Here is a 14,283-nt window from a genome sequence, read left to right as displayed (position 1 = left end):
TCAAGTCAAGAAGGTTGTCCCCTCGAAAAAAGCCAGCACACTGGTAGGTATATTTCAGCGTTTTCATGTTTGCAGGTTAGCAGCAAAGTCAAAGGACAGATCTCCCAAATTCTTTAGCCTGACGCGTTTCGTGCTTCCATCACACTTTTTCGAAGGCTGTAGTGGAGATTCTGCGCCGAGCATGAGAGCACCTGATTAAAATCATAAATTACCCAAGTGGGCGTAGGCGCCATCTCGCGCTGCCTGCTGTTATCAGTAGTGCTCAAAATTAAACTTCAGTAAGCTGCTCGGCGTGAATACAATGTCCCAATTATTACCTCAGTGGGTGGGCTGAAAAGTCACTTTCCCTTCGATGCACAGTGACCCCACAAACACGCACCTCCAGTCCAGGAAAATGCTGCCTGCCCAAACATGCAACAACTGGTCCGCTTTGTTGCGGCGGGGCTTCTTCCACGGCAGGACTGGCCGTAAATACATCAAGTCAAGAAGGTTGTCCCCTCGAAAAAAGCCAGCACACTGGTAGGTATATTTCAGCGTTTTAATGTTTGCAGGTTAGCAGCAAAGTCAAAGGACAGATCTCCCAAATTCTTTAGCCAGACGCGTTTCGTGCTTCCATCACACTTTTTCGAAGGCTCTAGTGGAGATTCTGCGCCGAGCATGAGAGCACCTGATTAAAATCATAAATTACCCAAGTGGGCGTAGGCGCCATCTCGCGCTGCCTGCTGGTATCATTAGTGCTCAAAATTAAACTTCAGTAAGCTGCTCGGCGTGAATACAATGTCCCAATTATTACCTCAGTGGGTGGGCTGAAAAGTCACTTTCCCTTCGATGCACAGTGACCCCACAAACACGCACCTCCAGTCCAGGAAAATGCTGCCTGCCCAAACATGCAGCAACTGGTCCGCTTTGTTGCGGCGGGGCTTCTTCCACGGCAGGACTGGCCGTAAATACATCAAGTCAAGAAGGTTGTCCCCTCGAAAAAAGCCAGCACACTGGTAGGTATATTTCAGCGTTTTAATGTTTGCAGGTTAGCAGCAAAGTCAAAGGACAGATCTCCCAAATTCTTTAGCCTGACGCGTTTCGTTCTTCCATCACACTTTTTCGTAGGCTGTAGTGGAGATTCTGCGCCGAGCATGAGAGCACCTGATTAAAATCATAAATTACCCAAGTGGGCGTAGGCGCCATCTCGCCCTGCCTGCTGGTATCAGTAGTGATCAAAATTAAACTTCAGTAAGCTGCTCGGCGTGAATACAATGTCCCAATTATTACCTCAGTGGGTGGGCTGAAAAGTCACTTTCCCTTCGATGCACAGTGACCCCACAAACACGCACCTCCAGTCCAGGAAAATGCTGCCTGCCCAAACATGCAGCAACTGGTCCGCTTTGTTGCGGCGGGGCTTCTTCAAAGGCAGGACTGGCCGTAAATACATCAAGTCAAGAAGGTTGTCCCCTCAAAAAAAGCCAGCACACTGGTAGGTATATTTCAGCGTTTTAATGTTTGCAGGTTAGCAGCAAAGTCAAAGGACAGATCTCCCAAATTCTTTAGCCTGACGCGTTTCGTGCTTCCATCACACTTTTTCGAAGGCTGTAGTGGAGATTCTGCGCCGAGCATGAGAGCACCTGATTAAAATCATAAATTACCCAAGTGGGCGTACTCGCCATCTCGCGCTGCCTGCTGGTATCAGTAGTGCTCAAAATTAAACTTCAGTAAGCTGCTTGGCGTGAATACAATGTCCCAATTATTACCTCAGTGGGTGGGCTGAAAAGTCACTTTCCCTTCGATGCACAGTGACCCCACAAACACGCACCTCCAGTCCAGGAAAATGCTGCCTGCCCAAACATGCAGCAACTGGTCCGCTTTGTTGCGGCGGGGCTTCTTCCACGGCAGGACTGGCCGTAAATACATCAAGTCAAGAAGGTTGTCCCCTCGAAAAAAGCCAGCACACTGGTAGGTATATTTCAGCGTTTTAATGTTTGCAGGTTAGCAGCAAAGTCAAAGGACAGATCTCCCAAATTCTTTAGCCTGACGCGTTTCGTGCTTCCATCACACTTTTTCGAAGGCTGTAGTGGAGATTCTGCGCCGAGCATGAGAGCACCTGATTAAAATCATAAATTACCCAAGTGGGCGTAGGCGCCATCTCGCGCTGCCTGCTGGTATCAGTAGTGCTCAAAATTAAACTTCAGTAAGCTGCTCGGCGTGAATACAATGTCCCAGTTATTACCTCAGTGGGTGGGCTGAAAAGTCACTTTCCCTTCGATGCACAGTGACCCCACAAACACGCACCTCCAGTCCAGGAAAATGCTGCCTGCCCAAACATGCAACAACTGGTCCGCTTTGTTGCGGCGGGGCTTCTTCCACGGCAGGACTGGCCGTAAATACATCAAGTCAAGAAGGTTGTCCCCTCGAAAAAAGCCAGCACACTGGTAGGTATATTTCAGCGTTTTAATGTTTGCAGGTTAGCAGCAAAGTCAAAGGACAGATCTCCCAAATTCTTTAGCCTGACGCGTTTCGTGCTTCCATCACACTTTTTCGAAGGCTGTAGTGGAGATTCTGCGCCGAGCATGAGAGCACCTGATTAAAATCATAAATTACCCAAGTGGGCGTAGGCGCCATCTCGCGCTGCCTGCTGGTATCATTAGTGCTCAAAATTAAACTTCAGTAAGCTGCTCGGCGTGAATACAATGTCCCAATTATTACCTCAGTGGGTGGGCTGAAAAGTCACTTTCCCTTCGATGCACAGTGACCCCACAAACACGCACCTCCAGTCCAGGAAAATGCTGCCTGCCCAAACATGCAGCAACTGGTCCGCTTTGTTGCGGCGGGGCTTCTTCCACGGCAGGACTGGCCGTAAATACATCAAGTCAAGAAGGCTGTCCCCTCGAAAAAAGCCAGCACACTGGTAGGTATATTTCAGCGTTTTAATGTTTGCAGGTTAGCAGCAAAGTCAAAGGACAGATCTCCCAAATTCTTTAGCCTGACGCGTTTCGTGCTTCCATCACACTTTTTCGAAGGCTGTAGTGGAGATTCTGCGCCGAGCATGAGAGCACCTGATTAAAATCATAAATTACCCAAGTGGGCGTAGGCGCCATCTCGCGCTGCCTGCTGGTATCAGTAGTGCTCAAAATTAAACTTCAGTAAGCTGCTCGGCGTGAATACAATGTCCCAATTATTACCTCAGTGGGTGGGCTGAAAAGTCACTTTCCCTTCGATGCACAGTGACCCCACAAACACGCACCTCCAGTCCAGGAAAATGCTGCCTGCCCAAACATGCAGCAACTGGTCCGCTTTGTTGCGGCGGGGCTTCTTCCACGGCAGGACTGGCCGTAAATACATCAAGTCAAGAAGGTTGTCCCCTCGAAAAAAGCCAGCACACTGGTAGGTATATTTCAGCGTTTTAATGTTTGCAGGTTAGCAGCAAAGTCAAAGGACAGATCTCCCAAATTCTTTAGCCTGACGCGTTTCGTGCTTCCATCACACTTTTTCGAAGGCTGTAGTGGAGATTCTGCGCCGAGCATGAGAGCACCTGATTAAAATCATAAATTACCCAAGTGGGCGTAGGCGCCATCTCGCGCTGCCTGCTGGTATCAGTAGTGCTCAAAATTAAACTTCAGTAAGCTGCTCGGCGTGAATACAATGTCCCAATTATTACCTCAGTGGGTGGGCTGAAAAGTCACTTTCCCTTCGATGCACAGTGACCCCACAAACACGCACCTCCAGTCCAGGAAAATGCTGCCTGCCCAAACATGCAGCAACTGGTCCGCTTTGTTGCGGCGGGGCTTCTTCCACGGCAGGACTGGCCGTAAATACATCAAGTCAAGAAGGTTGTCCCCTCGAAAAAAGCCAGCACACTGGTAGGTATATTTCAGCGTTTTAATGTTTGCAGGTTAGCAGCAAAGTCAAAGGACAGATCTCCCAAATTCTTTAGCCTGACGCGTTTCGTGCTTCCATCACACTTTTTCGAAGGCTGTAGTGGAGATTCTGCGCCGAGCATGAGAGCACCTGATTAAAATCATAAATTACCCAAGTGGGCGTAGGCGCCATCTCGCGCTGCCTGCTGGTATCAGTAGTGCTCAAAATTAAACTTCAGTAAGCTGCTCGGCGTGAATACAATGTCCCAATTATTACCTCAGTGGGTGGGCTGAAAAGTCACTTTCCCTTCGATGCACAGTGACCCCACAAACACGCACCTCCAGTCCAGGAAAATGCTGCCTGCCCAAACATGCAGCAACTGGTCCGCTTTGTTGCGGCGGGGCTTCTTCCACGGCAGGACTGGCCGTAAATACATCAAGTCAAGAAGGTTGTCCCCTCGAAAAAAGCCAGCACACTGGTAGGTATATTTCAGCGTTTTAATGTTTGCAGGTTAGCAGCAAAGTCAAAGGACAGATCTCCCAAATTCTTTAGCCTGACGCGTTTCGTGCTTCCATCACACTTTTTCGAAGGCTGTAGTGGAGATTCTGCGCCGAGCATGAGAGCACCTGATTAAAATCATAAATTACCCAAGTGGGCGTAGGCGCCATCTCGCGCTGCCTGCTGGTATCAGTAGTGTTAAAAATTACACTTCAGTAAGCTGCTCGGCGTGAATACAATGTCCCAATTATTACCGCAGTGGGTGGGCTGAAAAGTCACTTTCCCTTGTGGGGTCACTGTGCATCGAAGGGAAAGTGACTTTTCAGCCCACCCACTGAGGTAATAATTGGGACATTGTATTCACGCCGAGCAGCTTACTGAAGTTTAATTTTGAGCACTACTGATACCAGCAGGCAGCGCGAGATGGCGCCTACGCCCACTTGGGTAATTTATGATTTTAATCAGGTGCTCTCATGCTCGGCGCAGAATCTCCACTACAGCCTTCGAAAAAGTGTGATGGAAGCACGAAACGCGTCAGGCTAAAGAATTTGGGAGATCTGTCCTTTGACTTTGCTGCTAACCTGCAAACATTAAAACGCTGAAATATACCTACCAGTGTGCTGGCTTTTTTCGAGGGGACAACCTTCTTGACTTGATGTATTTACGGCCAGTCCTGCCGTGGAAGAAGCCCCGCCGCAACAAAGCGGACCAGTTGCTGCATGTTTGGGCAGGCAGCATTTTCCTGGACTGGAGGTGCGTGTTTGTGGGGTCACTGTGCATCGAAGGGAAAGTGACTTTTCAGCCCACCCACTGAGGTAATAATTGGGACATTGTATTCACGCCGAGCAGCTTACTGAAGTTTAATTTTGAGCACTACTGATACCAGCAGGCAGCGCGAGATGGCGCCTACGCCCACTTGGGTAATTTATGATTTTAATCAGGTGCTCTCATGCTCGGCGCAGAATCTCCACTACAGCCTTCAAAAAAGTGTGATGGAAGCACGAAACGCGTCAGGCTAAAGAATTTGGGAGATCTGTCCTTTGACTTTGCTGCTAACCTGCAAACATTAAAACGCTGAAATATACCTACCAGTGTGCTGGCTTTTTTCGAGGGGACAACCTTCTTGACTTGATGTATTTACGGCCAGTCCTGCCGTGGAAGAAGCCCCGCCGCAACAAAGCGGACCAGTTGCTGCATGTTTGGGCAGGCAGCATTTTCCTGGACTGGAGGTGCGTGTTTGTGGGGTCACTGTGCATCGAAGGGAAAGTGACTTTTCAGCCCACCCACTGAGGTAATAATTGGGACATTGTATTCACGCCGAGCAGCTTACTGAAGTTTAATTTTGAGCACTACTGATACCAGCAGGCAGCGCGAGATGGCGCCTACGCCCACTTGGGTAATTTATGATTTTAATCAGGTGCTCTCATGCTCGGCGCAGAATCTCCACTACAGCCTTCGAAAAAGTGTGATGGAAGCACGAAACGCGTCAGGCTAAAGAATTTGGGAGATCTGTCCTTTGACTTTGCTGCTAACCTGCAAACATTAAAACGCTGAAATATACCTACCAGTGTGCTGGCTTTTTTCGAGGGGACAACCTTCTTGACTTGATATATATATATATATATATATATATATATATATATATATATATATATATATATATATATATATATATATATATATATATATATATATATGTATATATATTTAAATATGTATATATATTTAAATAATGTACTTTTACAAAGTATATGCCTTCACCACGCATGCCTTTGCGTTGTGATGGCATGCGTGGTAAAGGCATATGCGGAGTAAATGTTTGCGGGGTCATGGTATTTAGTTGTAAACGCACTTGCGTTATAAAAAATGCGAAGTAATGGTATGCGGGATATTATCCCGCGGAGTAGGATCATATATTCGTTGTACGCAGGGTTTCCCTGTAGCCTGGAGTCATTGTATTATTATTCCAGTTTTTAAGAAAGGTCAGAGAGGGGACCCGCAATGCTGAAGACCTATATCGCTGATCGATTCAGCGGTTAAAATTTTGGGTAAAGTGGTCTTAGCTAAGATTACAGACTGGATTAATGAACACAAGATTTTATCAGACCTGCAGTATGGCTTTAGGCATGGAAGAAGCACTATGGACCAGTGCCTCAATTTGCATTTATTAATTGGCAAGTATACTCTGGTCAAAGAAGGCTCACTGCACATGGCATTCATGGATTTGTCCTCAGCCCTTGACCTGGTTAACAGGTCTAAGCTGTGGAACATCCTGCTGGAAATGAGCATTGAGCCACGTTTAGTTTATTTCCTGGCTGATCTCCATCGGGACCTTTATGCGTCAGTTAGGACTTCCCAGGACGGTAGATGTATCAGGTCTTTTAAATCTTATCGGGGCGTTCGCCACGGGTGTATACTGGCGCCCCTATTGTTCACTCTTTATATTAACGCCCTGGACAAATCTCTAAAGGAGGCTAGCTTGGACATTCTGCGTGTAGGAGAATATTTAATACCTGTTCTCCTATACGTGGATGATTCCGTTCTTTTAGCACATACTGCGTTGGGTCTCCAGAAACTCTTGTATGCTTTTGGATCCTATATGCAGTGCCAGGATCTGGTTGTGAATAATCAGAAGTCGCATAGTATGTTTACTGGTAAAAAATCTAGGAAATTGAAGTCATCTTTTTGTAACGTAGTGGAAGTGTCCAGGGTTACCTCCTTTGCATATTTAGGGGTGTTATTCGATGACAAAGGCTCATGGGTCCCCCAAGACAAAGTTAAAAGATTGGCTGTTACTAGGTCGACGACAGCTTTATTAAGGTTTGCTCAGCGCCTGGGGGCTAAGCCAGTAGGGGTAATCACCAAAATATATAGATCAAAGTGCCTGGCTATTGCTGCATACGGCTCCTCTATTTGGGGTTTTAAACAACAGCCAGGGGTTCAGATAGCTCAAAATGGATTTTTGCGTAGCCTTCTGTCTGTCCCTCAATCAACGCCTACTTATGCAATTCATCAGGAACTAGGACAGGGCTACGTATCGGATATTATGAGTTTAGCTCCACTTCTGTGCTGGCTCAAAACTTGGCTTAACCCAGAATTGTCACTGAATCATTTGATTCTGCAAGATATCATAAATGTGGATAAAGCCAATGGTATTAAGTGTCTGACACATGTTAAACGTATGCTTTTTAAAATAGGATGGCCAGAATTATTTGAATCCCCTGATAGGATCAGAAAATGAATTTTCTGATTACTCTAATGATGGAAAAGGGAAGAGCAGGAGCTACAGAAACCATCAGCTAGGACGCACTGTTTGACTAAAACTACCTTGTTAATTGAACCTTACATGATAACGGTTACCAAACCTTTTCACCGCTGGCTCCTGACAAGGTTCCGTTTCAACTTGATCCACTTCCTGTTGGGTGATTTCCAGGGATGGTGTAAGCCAGAGGATGCTGAACCCTGCCATTGTGACAATTTTTCTGTACAGAGTACGTTACATTTTATGATGTTCTGTGATCATTACAATGATATTAGGAGGAAGTATATAATTCCGTTATTGAGGGGCAAGGGTTTCGTACAAGTTAGACTGGCTTTACTCTATCTCTAAATGCTGAGTAACCCCTGTGATACTTTTAATGTTGCCTGCTTTCTTGTGCTGCTGTCCGATTGAGGAAAAAAAGATGTCCTGGTCTAGATTGTGTATAAATCGCAATGCTACTGTTTTATGAATTAGTAATTTGGGTATTTGCCTTTTTTTAAAAATTATTTCAGAATTTCCATATTCCGAAATGTCTAAATGTTTTTTAAGGATGTGTTTTTGTCTCTGTATTTGTCTTTTTGTACTTTTATGATTTTTAAAAAATCGAATAAAGTGGATTGACTTGACTTGACTTGACACAAGAGGCTTGTTCTAATAACACAGCGGGTCTTACGAACATGGCATCTAAAACCCAATTACCTTAAACTACCGGTAAGAGACTCAAACAAGATCCAATCCCCCTCCTAAGTCTGTCTCTCTGGTTTCTTTGGATATTGTTTTGGAGGAAATCCACGCTCTTTGACCCTTCATTGATGAAACTAACTCTTGCCTACAGACCTTGGATAACAAATGATCATCTATGGAGTCCTGCCTCACTGTGGTGGAGCACAAAAAAGGAGACCAGATAGATATGTTTCATATTTTTTGTGTGCCACACCTAGCCAATGATCCTAAGCGGGCAACATCATCATTTCAATCGTATTTACTTATTTGCATTTTTTTGGGAAAACATCTTTTACATATGACCAAGAACATAACACAATTGTCACGACTTTTTACACCATTACTACAAAAACACATTACATACAATCAAATAATGAAAAACATTCATGTAGACACCATATACACAAGTGGGGAAGGGGTGGGGATGCCTCAATTAATTTCATTTATGGGGCACCAGTCCTAATGTGAAATACACAAACAAGCGGCCAATTTCTACTTCATACAGGCTAGCTTGTTAATAGTGCTGGAAACAGTTTTTTTGGGGGGTGTGCTTGCAGGAGATTTTATCCTAAACTACATTACTGTAGCACCCAATACAGTTCACATTCCAGCACAGAGTCAACGCGTTTCGAACCCAGATTTTATTTTGGGGTTCTCCTCAGGACAATGACTGGAGATGGCCTTCACTGTGAAACATAAAACAATATAGATTGGTGTCAGTCAATTGGGACTTCTTTATAATACATCTTTAAACTGAGACCAGACTCTTATTACCACTAGCTATACCTGTGTGTCTTTTTCTGTTCCGAAACTACTATAGTTCAAGGAAAGGCAGGGACTCTATAAATTGAATGAGGGGATAATCAGTATCTTATTTCTGACAATGTTTGTATTTCGAGATGACATATATAAACGTGGACTCATACCTTGGACCAGTTTTTCATGTAAGAAGTCACTTTTTCAAGCCAAGAGGTGCACTGAAGTACGTGGTGATTCGTACCACGCTGTAAATAACATTGAATATTTTGTAAGCTTCAGCCACCTAATTGATTCACTCTTTGTGCATATTTAAGTGATTAAATGCATGTACCTCGGGGCTTCTCGGCGTTCTCCTAACCACGGCACCACTTCTTAGGCAACCGCGCGATTAATGCTGTTTTTTGTCTTTCTTCTAATCAGTTCTAAAGTTAACAAGGAATGCGGACTTCATGTTAAAAACAGCTTTTCATCGCTACTGCCCAACATATTGTGTGAATAATGCTCTCGGATTTGAATGAAAAATTTCCTAGCTAACGTAACGGAAAGTTTCAATTCTATTAAGGACTAGGAGGCAAGGATTATGCAGTTCTTTCTTCTCTTTATTAAAATAGCCATTCAAAGAAAAAACCAATCAGCACATAACAAGTGAACCACAACTCCCATGAGCACATGGGGCACAGTGTCCATAGTAACCATCAGCCAATAACGATGCCGTCCGTCGTATAACTATCTATGATGTCCCTTCCTCTTCCTCTTCTTCTCTGTGAGGAAAGAGCCCTAGGAACGCTCTTCAATCCTTCTGGTCTTGTCCTAAATCAAACAAGACAACCGTTATCCAGCTTTTCTATCCCGAAGGAGTCAAAGAGGCAGTATACAGCATTGACAAGAAGCAAAGGCATGCAATGTTAACGACCTTGACTTCCAGAACATGTACACAAGTCGTATCCTGTTCCAACAAATCTCTTTGCATCAGCATAACAGTGAAATAAATCGTAAACCAATACTTACTGAAGTACGAGGTTGTTCAGGTGGGTCGAGACCAGCGAGTCTCGGGAGGGATAATCCTCTCCTCCTAGTCCTTAATAGAATTGAAACTTTCCGTTACGTTAGCTAGGAAATTTTTCATTCTATGTCAGGACGGAGGCGAGGATTATGCAGTTTCAAAGCTTATTCACCACCAATTCCGCTGCGCCATAGATGGGCTTGAAGTAAAACTTTTTGAACGTGGACTCCGAGGACCAATCCGCTGCTGCCATGATGTCCTCTAGCCTACCGCCCACCTGAATGGCTTTAGAAGCCATTGCGCCTCTCGTGGAGTGTGCTCCAAATCTAGTCACATCCACCCCCGCTTTAGTCATGATCCAACGGACCCACCTAGCGATGGATGGAGCCGAAACCGCCTTAAACGGTTTCTGCAAAGCAATGAGAAGCTGCCGTTCACCCGGAGGGCGGTACTCCGCCGTCATGTCCTCATACGCCTTGAGGCAGCGCACCACACACAGTTTTGGTTGCTCCGAAAACGTCGGATAGGACACCGATCTGATATTAGTTTTGGTCCTTCTAGCCACCGTGAAAGTAACTCCCTCCGGAGTGAACATGCGTGCCGTGATATCTAGTGCTCGCACGTCGGAGACGCGTTTGCACGAAACCAAACATAAAAGGATCGCCAACTTAGACGACAATTCCTTCTTGTTCAGATACTGGTTGTCGCGCCATGAACACAGGAAGCGCAGGATGATGTTGACATCCCAGAGGTTTTGGTATCTGGGTTCCGGGGGTTTGGAAAGCCTAGCCCCTTTCATGAGCTTGCAAACCCAAGGGTGTTCCCCCGCCGGTTTCCCATCAATGTGGGCATGCCCGGCCGAAATAGCGGATCTGAAAGAGTTGACAGACCGATAGGCCAAACCCGATTGAGCCAACTCAGCCAGAAAATTTAGAATGTGGATAACGTCGCCGCCCACGGGATCGGCGTGTCTTCCCAGACACCAACGACGCCATCGCTGCCAAGCCGAGCGGTACCTTTTGACCGTACCCGGGGCCCAAGCTCTGCTGATGAGTTCCTCAGCGCCCGCCGAAAGGCGTCCGTCTTGCCAGCGTCCCCTGAAATCCTCCACGCCATGAGGTGTAAGGTCCCTTGAAGTACCAGCGGGTGACCCTCTCCCAAGGGTCCCGAAAGTAACGACGGGAACAAGGGCAGTCGGATCGGACAATCCCACGATAGTTCTAACAGTGGGGGAAACCAGGCCTGAGCCCGCCAGAAAGGGGTCACCAGGACCAGCGATGCTTGCTGCCGGCGAACTTGCGCCGCTACTCGAGGAATCATAAGAAAGGGAGGGAACGCGTAAGCCTGTTCCAGCGACCAGTTCTGTAGAAAAGCATCTACCGCCGTCGCCTCTGGGTCCGGCCTCCAGCTCACGAACCTCGGGAGTTGACGGTTGAGTCGGGAAGCGAACAGGTCCACTGAGAACGGCCCCCAACTGGTCATTAAAGTCCGAAAGACGGCCGGGTGCAGACGCCAGTCGCTGAAATCCTGGAAATTCCTGGAAGGCCAATCTGCAATCGAGTTCTGCGGACCCGGGAGATACTCCGCCGCCACCGAAATCTGTTTCTCCAGGCAATAGTGCCAGAAATATTTTGCCAGGTTTGCTAGGGCCCGGGACCGAGGTCCCCCCAGACGATTGATGTATTGAACCGCTGACACATTGTCCATGCGCAGCAGGATGCAACACGACACCTGGTTCTGGGTAAGAGACTTCACCGTGAAGGAGCCCGCCAGGAGCTCCAGGCAGTTGATATGAAACTGAAGTTCCTCCTCCGACCAACGGCCCCCCATCGTGATCTTGCCGCAGCGGGCTCCCCAGCCCGCTCTGCTGGCATCCGATTCGATGATCAGATCCGGGCTCGATCCGAAGATCACTCTCCCGTTCCACGCACTCATGTGTTCTATCCACCAGCGCAACTCCGTCCTCGTTTCCTCCGTGAGGGAGATGAGTTCGGAGTACGTGAGGCCTTTCCGGAGGTGCTGTGCCTTCAATCGTTGGAGGGCCCTGTAATGCAACGGGCCCGGAAAAATAGCCTGAATCGAGGAAGATAGGAGACCTACGATCCGTGCCAGGTGGCGCAGGGAGATTCTGTCTCTCCGAAGAGTCTGTGAGAGTTCTTTGCGAATCTTGGTTACCTTTTGCTGTGGAAGGCTGAGGGAAGCCGTCTCCGAATCTATGAGGAAACCCAGAAAGGTCATCTGCCTCCTCGGAAGAAGTTCGGACTTCTGCGCGTTCACCACAAACCCCAGATCCTGGAGCAAGGCAATAGTCATGTTCAAATTGGAACGAAGCCGGTCCGGCGACTGATCCAAGATCAGGATGTCATCGAGATAGATGATCAACCGGACGCCTCTCTCGCGGAGAGTCTCCACCACAGGCCGCAGGAGCTTCGTGAAGCACCATGGGGCCGACGAGAGGCCGAAGGGGAGAGCTTGAAACTCGAAGACTTCCCCCTTCCATAAGAACTGTAGAAAGCGCCTATGAGGCGGGAAGATCGGCACCGTAAGGTACGCGTCTTTCAAGTCCAGGCGAACCATCCAGTCCCCCTGGAGGAGAATGCCGCGTAACAGATGGATTCCCTCCATCTTGAAGTGGCGGTAGACTAGCCACTCGCTGAATTCCCGTAAGTTGATAACCGGGCGAAAGCCTTTGTCCTTTTTCTGGACTAGGAAAATGTTGCTCAAGAATCCTGACGGGTGAAGGTGTGTCTTGTGGATCGCTCCTTTCCTGAGGAGTTCCGATACCTCGTTGTCGATTACGGGGGGTGCCGTAGAATTCTATCCGGAAGCCCCTGACCGTCTGAAGTACCCAAGGATCTGAGGAGATTTTGCACCAGTTGTGGAGATGACCCCGTAACCTCCCCCCCAGAGCGGATGGGGAAAAAAGGGTAACACTCCCCGGATGGGCCTCCAGGTGCATTGGCTCCACCGTGATAGCCTCTTCCACGCCCTTTGCCGGCGCCTCGACTAGGGTAGAAGTTCCCTTGGCGGCCGTCGTTCCAGCCGTTGTTACGGCGCTGCTGGTTCTTGTTATTAGGGCCTTGCTGGAACTGGTGGCCGGAGGAGCGACCCCGCCCTCTTCCGGCCCCAGCAAAAACCCGTCCGGGAAAAATCTTCTTAATGGAAGTCTGCGCTCTGTCTAGAGCCGAAAAGGTAGTGACAAACTTATTCAACTCCTTTATGAAGGGTTCACCGAACAACTTGCCTTGTGCAATAGGCCCTGCTTCCGCGGTGGCCAGGTCTCCCAGCTTAGGATCAATCTTAATGAGGAGAGACCTCCTCCGTTCCGCTGCCAACGCACAACTGGCGTTGCCCAGGAAGCACAGAGCCCGCTGAGCCCAACCTGCCACGACCTCCGTGGACATCGCCGTCCCCGATTCTTTGGCCCTCTCGGCCAACTGGATGATTTGGGTCACGGGGCCCACGGCGTCCACAAGCTTGTCCTGGCAGTTGCGCCAGGAACGATCTATGCCCTTCCTAGGGTCCTTCATAATTTTTGCGAAGAACGCATAAAGCTTGTCATCGATGTCCGGGGTGGCCGCCACTCTGCCTTCCAGCTTTGGGCGAGGACACTCCCCCCGCATGCGGGTCCGAACCTCCTTCTCCAGGGGCTGGCGAACCTTTCCCACCACATACATTGCAACCTTGGGGTCAGGGATCCATTCCGACGATCGTGGATGGTAGATTTTTGTCGGATCAAACATATCCGAAGTTTTGTCATCCCCTTCCATGGACCCCGAAGACTGAGACGCCGGACACCAGGGCCGCCCGGTATACTCATTGTCTTCTTCCGAGGAGGCATCATCCTCGGTAACACCCTCTCCCTCCACAGGGAAACCATCCTCATGGTCTGAGTCCGGGGCGACCTCGTCGCCATCCTCTCCGGGGTAGAAACCCTCCCGGCAGGGTACATGTTTGAGCGTTCGCGCACTCTTGCGGAAAGAGTCCCTCAAGCGGTCGAACTCTTCCAGGTGCCCCGCGTGACGCTTAGCTGACTTTTTCCCTTCCCCTTGCGCACCTTTGGGTCCGCGATTAACAGGCACCGCGTCACCGAACACCCCGGGTATACTTTGGGTGAGGGCATCCACTCTCTCCCGCAGGGGCTCCAGTACCGTGTCTAATGCCTGGGAAAGCGCGCGACCAACCGCCG

Source organism: Lissotriton helveticus, chromosome 5_1, assembly GCF_964261635.1.
Source record: "Lissotriton helveticus chromosome 5_1, aLisHel1.1, whole genome shotgun sequence".
In the NCBI taxonomy this organism is placed as follows: Eukaryota; Metazoa; Chordata; class Amphibia; order Caudata; family Salamandridae; genus Lissotriton; species Lissotriton helveticus.
Note: the sequence above shows the minus strand (reverse complement) of the source record.